Here is a 9,833-nt window from a genome sequence, read left to right as displayed (position 1 = left end):
AAATCCTATTTTGTCACCTTTATTGATGACCATTCTAGAAAAATATGGGTTTGTTTCTTAAGGCATAAATATGAAGTGTATGATGTTTGCAGGAAATGGAAAGCCATGGTGGAAAATGAAACAGGCTTGAAAATCAAAAGGCTGAGATCAGACAATGGTGGTGAATACAAAAATAGAGAATTCAAAAAGTTTTGCTATAAGCATGGGATCAGACTTGAAAGAACCGTGCCAGGTACACCCCAACACGACAGCTTAGTAGAACAAATGAACAGAACCTTGACTGAGAGAGCCAGAAGTATGCGATTACAAGAAGGTTTACCAAAGCAGTTTTGGGCAGAAGCTATCAACACAGCTGCTTATCTAATCAACCAAAGTCCATCAGTACCATTGCAGTTCCAGTTACTATAGAGGTAGGGTGCAAAAAGGAGGTAAAACTTTCACATTTAAAAGTTTTCGGTTGCATTGCTTTTGTACATATAAGTGATCGGGCTAGGAGCAAGCTTGATCCAAAATCTCAAAAATGCACATTTCTTGCATATGGTGAAGATGAGTTTGGTTACCACATCTGTGATGATCAAAACAAGAAAATAATTAGAAGTTGAGATGTTGTTTTCAATGAAAAGGTTATGTACAAAGATGCGACATCATCAAGTAATCCCGCACTATATAACCCTGATATATGTAGAGTTGGATGATTTCACTAACAGCAACGTGGCACAACAGACTATTGATAATTCCTATACAGGGGAATCTATTATAGAGGAGTGCTCTGAAGCACCACAGACTCCAACTTCGACTCCTACTCTGACATTGAGGAGGTTTTCCCGATCGCATGTAACAAATAGGAGACATTTGGATTATTTGTTATTAACTAATGCAGGTGAACCAGAGTGCTATGATGAAGCATGTTAGGTGGATGAGGCTAGCAAGTGGGAACTTGCCATGAAAGATGAGATGAAATCCCTTGTTGGCCTTTTGAGTCCAATCTATGTTTTGATGCTGACAAACACACGTGTTACATGTGTGTGTACTCTAGTGACTAAATAGGTTATAATTCAACACACACATAAGGGGAAGTGGAATACATGAGAAACTTCAAGTTTATCATTATTTTAGCGCGTTCCATGGAGGCTTGAAGACCAAAAGAAGAAGAAGATATTTGTTTATATCATTTGTAATGCATTTATTTTTTATTATGGTTTGTAATATTACATGCATTTGCATGATATGCTTGGATGCTCAATAATGTCATAGTCAGATTGTAGGTTAATCAAATGACCATAGGAAAGTCGACCAACGCTAGGTTTTTGGCCTTAAATAGACCTTGGTTCCAACACTTAAGTGCAAAAATCCAAAACAAAGTTCTCATGTTATTAGGGAAATTTTAGTGCAAATAAAATGACCCTAGGTAAAAATCAAATGGCTTTCGGGCGACTAAACCTAGCAGTTCAAACTGCCTTGGGCGACCGAACTGCTATCCGGTCAAAAGTTTGACTTGGTTTGGGCAACTGAACCAAATTGAACTAAGTGTCCCTGAGTGACTAAACTCATGCCAGATACCTTTTCACCAACCTAGACACCCAAACCCCACGTTAAAATATGCCTCGAGCGACCAAACCTATTGGTTCGGTTAACCAAACATAGCACCAAGCACTCGAACCTACGAACGAATGTTTCTAGCTTTTTTTGGGCTACTGAACCTACACTTGGGCTGCCGAACTATTTTAAAGGCTTTATTTAATGAGTCTATTTCGGCGACCGAACCTCAGTTCGGCCACCCGAACCTTCTCAGGCTAAATTATTTGTACCGAAGTAAATTGGGGTTAAAACCGGGTTAATTTCCTAAACTTATTTCAAATTTTTTTAATAATATCCAGTGTGTCCCCAGCAGTCAAAAATTTCCCTAAGTCTATATATACCCCTTCATAAGCAGAGATTAGAAACTTTGATTAGCCTATTTTCTCTATAATTTTTATCCTAATCAAAGTTCCGCCAAAACTTGTTTTTATTGCAAAATCTTTTATGGGGTTATTTTTTATGCTCTCCATTCTCTTCCACTCATTATTTTTAAAATCCTTTTAAGATAACATTTTAGTTTGGGCATTCATTTTGATTTGGACATACAGTTTTAAAATGCTTGTATTTTTTTTTTTTTTTTGTTGTGCGAACTCAATTGAAGCTAAAACTATAAGTTCTCCAGTTCGTTCTTGAAAAATATTATTTGGAAAAAAATATTTTGTAGGGTCTAAATCTTTGAAGCTCTTTATTATATACATTATTTTCAAAGATTGCAAAATACTATTTAGATAAGCACCCTTACTCTACTGAGCATTATTGCAAATCATATTAGAGTGCATTTATTTGAGCTTATTGTGTACATCTCAAATTGTATTTTTAGAAGCAATTTCATGTACAAAAATGGTTTTATTGTAATGATTAGGTTTAGCCCATTAATTAAACTGGGGAGTCTCATCCCCGTAAATGAGACCGGTTCGGTTCAGCCCAGAATTGAACTGGTGAGTCTCAGTCCCGTAAGTGAGACTAGTTCAGCTCAGTGTAGTAATTGAGCTGAGGTTTTTCTCGCCTTGTAAGGAGAGGATGTAAAAGGATTTTGCTCTACCTGGTTAAGTGAGAAAGTTTAGTGGAATCCTTGGGGGGTATGCCCAAGGCGGGGACGTAGGCTGGTTTTGGCCAAACCTCAATAACAAATCTTGTGTCTCTCTCTCCCTTTCTCATTTAAATTACTGCACTTTAAATTCAGTACATGTATGCCTATTTATTTACTGTTATATTTAGTTTAATACACACATTTACATTGAATGAGATTTACATGTATGCATGAACCAATAGCTTAATTATTTTACATACACGCGTTTAATATTGAATGGGATATGATACGTGGTGAATCGACGTAATTGTTTAAATTAGCAAAAAAAATGTTTTAAGCCCAATTCACCCCACCTCTTTGGATCACACCAATTCCAACAATTGGTATCAGAGCTTGGTTGCAATAATCTTAACATCTATTTGCATAAAGATTGCAACGACTCATTTTTCTGTGTATCCCGATTTTAAGGGTCAGCCCTTTGTAACTCCTCCACTATTTTCATTGCATATATTTTACTATTTGAATATTGAAAATGATTTTTGTGAAATCAAATGATTGGAGGATTTGGAAAGAGTTTATTGATGTTTTTCATATCCCTTTGAAAATAGTTTTAAAATGCAATGTTTCCTAAACTTGAAAAATGATTTGAATGTGCATGACATTGTTTGAATGCATGTCATTTGAATGCCATGCATATATATTTTTTTGTCATGCCTTGTCACTAATGCTTCACATAGTTTATGATCTTTGAGTGCTAAGGCTTTTGGGAACAAGTTGAGGTATGAAAAACCATGAGAGAGATGAACACCGTTCTGAGCTCTAACGTCTAAGAGGGAGTAAATTGGAAAGGTATATATATTTTTTACTTTATTTCGTGCTTGATTCACATGTTGTATGTTTTACGTTTATTCTTACTATATGAATCTTGTGATGATTGCATACCATTTTATGAGGTGTACTTTTAAAAAAATTCTTTTTATACTCATAAGATTCTATGATAAAATATTTAAGAGATTATAATGTTCTGAATGCTTAAATAGTGTTTTGTGCTTAAACTCCAAATTTTAATATATGCTATCATCATACTATGAACCCTAGGGAGATCAAGCTAGTATGAGAACTTTAGTGAAATATCCAATCCATTTGTTCTAAGGTATATACATCATTTTGATTAGATGTTACTTCATAATATTGGCTATAGCAAGTTTATATAGAACTATCAATTCTTAATTCAAATGTCATAAGCATGTTTAAATAAAATCTCATTCAAATGAACAAATTGTTTTTAAACTGTCATTATATTCGTAATGCTATATATATACATATATGTGCACTGTAATTTGGAAAATCTTAAATATAGCATGTTTTGTCCATCACACAGTATTGAGTTTTGGGAAATTGATCTTATGCTATGTAATGTATAATCCTAAGCTCATATTTGAGCATTAACCGATAAATCATTTTCAAATGATGAATTAAACTCAAGGAATTCATAAGCTCATCCTCATGTTTGAAAATATTTGTTATGCCAAATACAATTAATTGAACATATAATTCTTTGGCTACATAATTGAGGGAGAGCAGCAAATTTTAGAAAATTCATCCAATATATTTTGTGCTTATACTTTTTGGATGATTTGTTATTTAGTTGAATGCAAATATTCATATGTGCTAAATGAATATATTTTCTAATGGATGGATATATTTTAAAAAAATTGATCTGCTTTGAGCTGAATGCCACTATCCATCACTTGTCTAAAGATTATATCTTCGCATGGATAGTTTATATTTCATTTGATGTATTGATTGAACTACCTGATTGCATGCTTAGTCTAGAATGCCTCCTGCATGGCGGATGTAGTTGATGAGAATTGCATGCTGGTAGTGGATATAGGTTCTCGCATGCTTAAATTGGATTATTATGAATTGTTTGCATGAATCTATCATGTTTTTGGTACATAAAGAATCGAAAAATGTTCAATTTACAAACGAAATGCTGTTGAAATTTCGGTAAAATTTTTTCAAAAATGAAACTGTGTATTAGGATAATAATATAATGCATGCAAAAATATTTTTGAAATGATGAGTGAATCATAAACAAATATCAATTTTCATCCTTAGTAATAGATGCATGTTGAACCATCCGCTTGTGCATGTTAAATTTTAAATGATATATGCTAAAACTGAAAAAAAAAAATGCACAGTCCTCATGTTTATTTCCTAGGATGCTAGTTAATTAAATAGAATAGTACATGTTAAATCCTAGTTGTTTGTGTTGAACTGAAAACATGTACACATTTATGGACTTAGGAGGAACCAGTTCATGGATGCCATTTGATCCTACTTCTTAATGTAGGACCTAAATGGTTAGCTCTCATGTTACATAATTCAAGTCCATGAAACTAGGAGAATTGCATGACTCAGGGGGAGATTTATATTCTGTGCACACTCATTGAGCATTTTGAGTTGTGTTATTTTTTTAATCCCCTAGTGCATTACCTTTGAGTATAGTATTGATTGGCTATCGTGTTGTTGAAATAAAATGCAATATGTCATGTATATGTGCTGAATTCCTATATTTGCTACATGCTGAAATCCCTTAAAAGGATGAACTTATAAGAATGCTCTTAAATGACTATCATTCTGAACTTAATGCAAGTATGTATGCATACAAATATACAAGGGGAGTTGAAGCCCCACTTTTAAGAAATATGAACTTAATGCCTCTAATCTCCTGCATGCTAAGTAATATATAGAAGGATGAACATGTGTTGAGTGTGCTTAAATGAAATTCATCCTTGAACGTTAATGCACTTTTTTATGCTTGAGACTATACAGGGAGGTTAAGCCCCATCCTTGAAAAAGGATTAGAATCACTTGACTCATGGACTCACATTATTTCTATTGTTTCTACTTTTTGAGTCTAAAGGTTTTCTAGGCACCTTGAACATCATATCTTGTTTATACTGAATATCTTTGATATGGATTGTTCCGAGTACATATGAACACCATGCTTGACTTACTATTTGACTTTTAGCGCATGTGTGTTTAGGGACATTTTACTGGTGAAATTTATTCATCTAACACATATCTAGTAAAATCTGAAATTAATACTTATACTGTTGGGACTTTTAATGAATTTTCAGAAATTATATCAGTATAAGTAGTTAAAAGAATCTAAGCATGTATTCAAATTGTTAGGGGGAGCACCTAGAAATTATTTTTCTATCTTGTTGTGCTCACAACATTTCTAGCGATTTGGTTTTTGAATTCATTATGGCATGTGCTTAATTATAATGTCGTCATTGAATATAATAAATGAAAAATATTTTTTTTCCCACAGTGTTTTAGGTTTTGCAATATGATCCTCATTCTTAAATATATTTAATATTCTTGGATCTATATGGTTGCATTTTTCTAGTACTTTGTGATTTGTGCTTAAATGACAAACTAGAAAAATAATGCTTGCTTTAGTTTTAAATTAAAGTTCCTTTTTCAGCAAGCATAAACCCCCAGTATTTATTGAAAAATCATAAGGGGATATATATATTTTTATACATACATATATATTTATATATGTACATTTATAAAAGTAAGAATTGGACTTATATTGAAGATATTTTATGTCTTGCTTGTGTGTTGAAATGCTTTCATGACTTGTGTTATTCTATATTAAAATTTTATGTCATGAAATCTTTTAAGGGTGTTATATTACCTAACTAGTTCATTGATTGTTCATGAAATGCATATGAACTAGTTAGACTGAAATTAAGAATAGCTTCCCAAAAGGGGGGGGGGTGTGAATTGGTTTAAAAAAAAAATTCCTTTTAGAATTAGTTCTTTTAAGTTATTAATCTTAGAAACACTTACAATAAATCACAATAAGATCAAACTAAAGAATATGTGTGAGGATTTGCTGCCCTTCAATATAATCCCTGTATCACAAGTATTCTTCTTCCCAATGTTCAGTTTTTAAATAAACTTTCAGATTAATAGGTCAAGGATAATCAACCAACATAGTCCCTTTCGGTTTCCGTAATCAATGCTGATGTATCCCAAAAAAATTACCTTCCGGTCTATTTAACAACCAAACATTCAGGATTGAAATTTAAAAACAACCACGCAGATTATATCTTTGAAAAATAAAGAGTAGAGTAGAGAAAGAAGAACACAAAGATTTTTACAAGGTTCGACTTCAACACAACCTACGTCCTCGCCCTTGGCCAAACCGCCAAAGGATTCACTATCACCTTTCCTTTAACAATAGGAACAAAAACAATTACAAGCACTCCTTTGGTAAGGCTCGAGCCCGCCTTCTCCAAACAATTCTCCCCTTGTTTGGTCCAACAAATCGTCAATAAGCCCAGTTACAATGATAGAGAAACAACACGTACAAAAACTTGCTCCTCAAAAAATTGATTAGTACAAGTTTAAAACACTAAAATACTTCAGTAAATTCAGAATATGAATTTTTGGAATGAAGCGCTTAGAAATTGATCACCATGGATATTTCTCAATGAAAGAATTTGCAACTTCAAAGATCAAACACAGTGAGAGTCAATAGGAACTTCTTGTTTTCAAGCAAGAATGTAAGCAATATGAGATGCTTTCAGAATTTCAGAGTATGAGAGAGTATGACAGCAGATTGTAAGCTCTTAATGACCTTGGTATTTAATTTAATGACTCTTGGGGGTATTTATAGATGTGTAAAACCTCTTTGCTTATTCCCCAAGGAAACTCAAACTTGTTTCCATAAAATAATCTTATTTTAGTTTCCAAATATTTTGAATTTCAAAATTTATAATCGTTGGAAAATAGAAAACTTTTGCGAGACAAACGTCTGTGAGGTCCTAACAGTCATCTGTCTAATAATTATAACGGTAATATTCATAGACAAAAAGGTGGCAGTCGTCTGTCCTTTGAGTGGCAGTCGTCTGTCATTAGAATATAGCAGTAATATTCATAGATAGAGAGGTGGCAATCGTCTATCTATAAGATGACAGTCGTCTATCCATAAAAAATTTGAGCCTTCTAGAACATATATGATGGACAGTCGTCTGTTATAATTTTCATAGACTTCTCACCTTTCACTGACAGTCGTCTATGGAAGCCTTGATAGTCGTCTGTCAAGCTTCTGTGTTTTAATTTTAAGCCTTCAATTTTAGTCAATCGTCTGTCTACTTTCTCACAGTCATCTATCAACTGAAAAATTTCTTTCTTTAATCATTTTTTTTATTTCTCTCTCATTTTACTTGGAATATAAGTTTGTTTAAACGTTGAAAACATGTTCCAAGTTATTTTTTATAATCTCTAAGTTTATTTGATTAAAGAGCTTCAAAATGAAAACTTCCTACTTGAATAAACTTAAAGTACTTACAAAGTCTTGTCATGATTTCTCAAAAATTTTCCTTTGCTCTGATCTGAACTTCCTTTGTGGCTAAAATCTGATTTCTCAAAATATTCTGAACTTTGAGCTTTCATGTTATTCTGCTTTAATCATCATACTCTTATGGTCTTCAACCTTTAATCCATGCTATCAGTTATTGATTCATGCTTCATGAGTACCTTCAATATAAATTCCTGAGAAAACACAACACTCGACTAAAGCATGTTAAATCTTACTTGTTTGTTAGCATCAAAATGGAGTATCAAACCTAGTAAGGTCAACAATTTCCCTCTTTTTGATGATGACAAACAATACACAAAAATTTCCTTAAAAGCAAAAACTCCCCCTTACAATAAGCTTTAATGTCATTTATGCTTTTATCAAATGTAAGCAAAATTTTAGGAATAAACACTTCTCCCCCTTTGACATCAATCAAAAAGAAATAAGGTTTGAGTAAATAGAAATTTGAAGATATGTGAAACCAGTGCTAAATATTTAATTGAGTAATAATTATTCTCAAATGAGAACTCATAATACTCCCCCTGTCAATCAGCATATACAAAGCAAAAACTTGCAAAGTTTTCAGAATGATCATAAATATGAGAACTTATAATACATCAAACTAAAAGCAAAGCATGACAAAAAGTTTCAGAGTTTCAAAGCTAGAAAACATATAGAGATGCATAGTCTTTTAGCTTACATATTTTTCCTTAACAAAAACAAATACATCCAAAATGAAAACATAGAAAAGAACAAAACACCAACATAAATTTATATGTCAGAATTAGTGTCACTGTCTTCAGCATTTCCCTTTCCTTTGGATTGTTGTGAACCTTCTCCTTTTTCTTCTTCTTCCTTTTCTTTTGTTGCTGCTTCATCATCTCCTGCATCTTCTTCTGCTTCCTGTTTATCATCTTCTCCTTCACCTTCTTCAGATTCAGTTACTTCCTCCTCATTATTCGATTCAGTGTTTTGTTTAGTGACATATTGTTCCATCTTAGCAATACAAGAATCTAATGAGGTATAGTTGTCATCAATGGTGGAGAGTTTATCTTGAAGAGAAGAAAAATTGTCTCTCATTTCAGAAGTAAAACTGGTATAATGTTGATAAAAAGGAATAAACCAAAGTGGCATATCATCTTCTTCAGGAGCTGGACTCCTTGCCTCAGGTGCAGGTCTTTTTGGTCTATGTCCTTGCAACATCCAACCTTCAGAATACTATTTGCAACCCATTCGCTTCAATGTTGTAGATGAGAAAACATGATAATGGGTTCTTTTTACTATTTTTGAAGTTGGAGAGAGAACTTGAAAATGGGCAAAGATTACGGAGAGAATACCACCATATGGAAGCCTAATTCTAGTTGATTCAAGCTTCATTACCATCCACTTCAGTATAATACTGGATAAGTCCAGTTCTCTTCCCTTTGAGTAAGTACCACATAACAAAACAATCAAAATATGAAATGTTATCAAAAGATCCAGACCTTGGAATTATGTTGTATGCAATGATCTTATGTAGAATTTGTGCGTGAAGATTAAGCTGCTTGTATAATGGAGGATGTCCAAAATACACTGGTGTATCATTCATTACAAGAGGCAGAAATTCTAGTGGTGTAAATCCTTGTTCCATAGTCCAATGCTTCTCAACTGGTGAACATTCAAAATTCCTATGTTTGATATGAAGAATTTTCCGTAATGAGTGAGGGGTGAGTGTAATCTTTTGACCATAGATTTCAGAGGAAATGCCATCTTCTTTCTTAACCAAGTTAGAGTAAAAAATATTAATTTGATCTGGATAGTACCCTTTTACTTGATGAAGAATAAACTTGTCCCATCCTA

Source organism: Malania oleifera, chromosome 6 (assembly GCF_029873635.1).
Source record: "Malania oleifera isolate guangnan ecotype guangnan chromosome 6, ASM2987363v1, whole genome shotgun sequence".
NCBI lineage: Eukaryota > Viridiplantae > Streptophyta > Magnoliopsida > Santalales > Ximeniaceae > Malania > Malania oleifera.
This window is presented reverse-complemented; position numbering follows the sequence as displayed.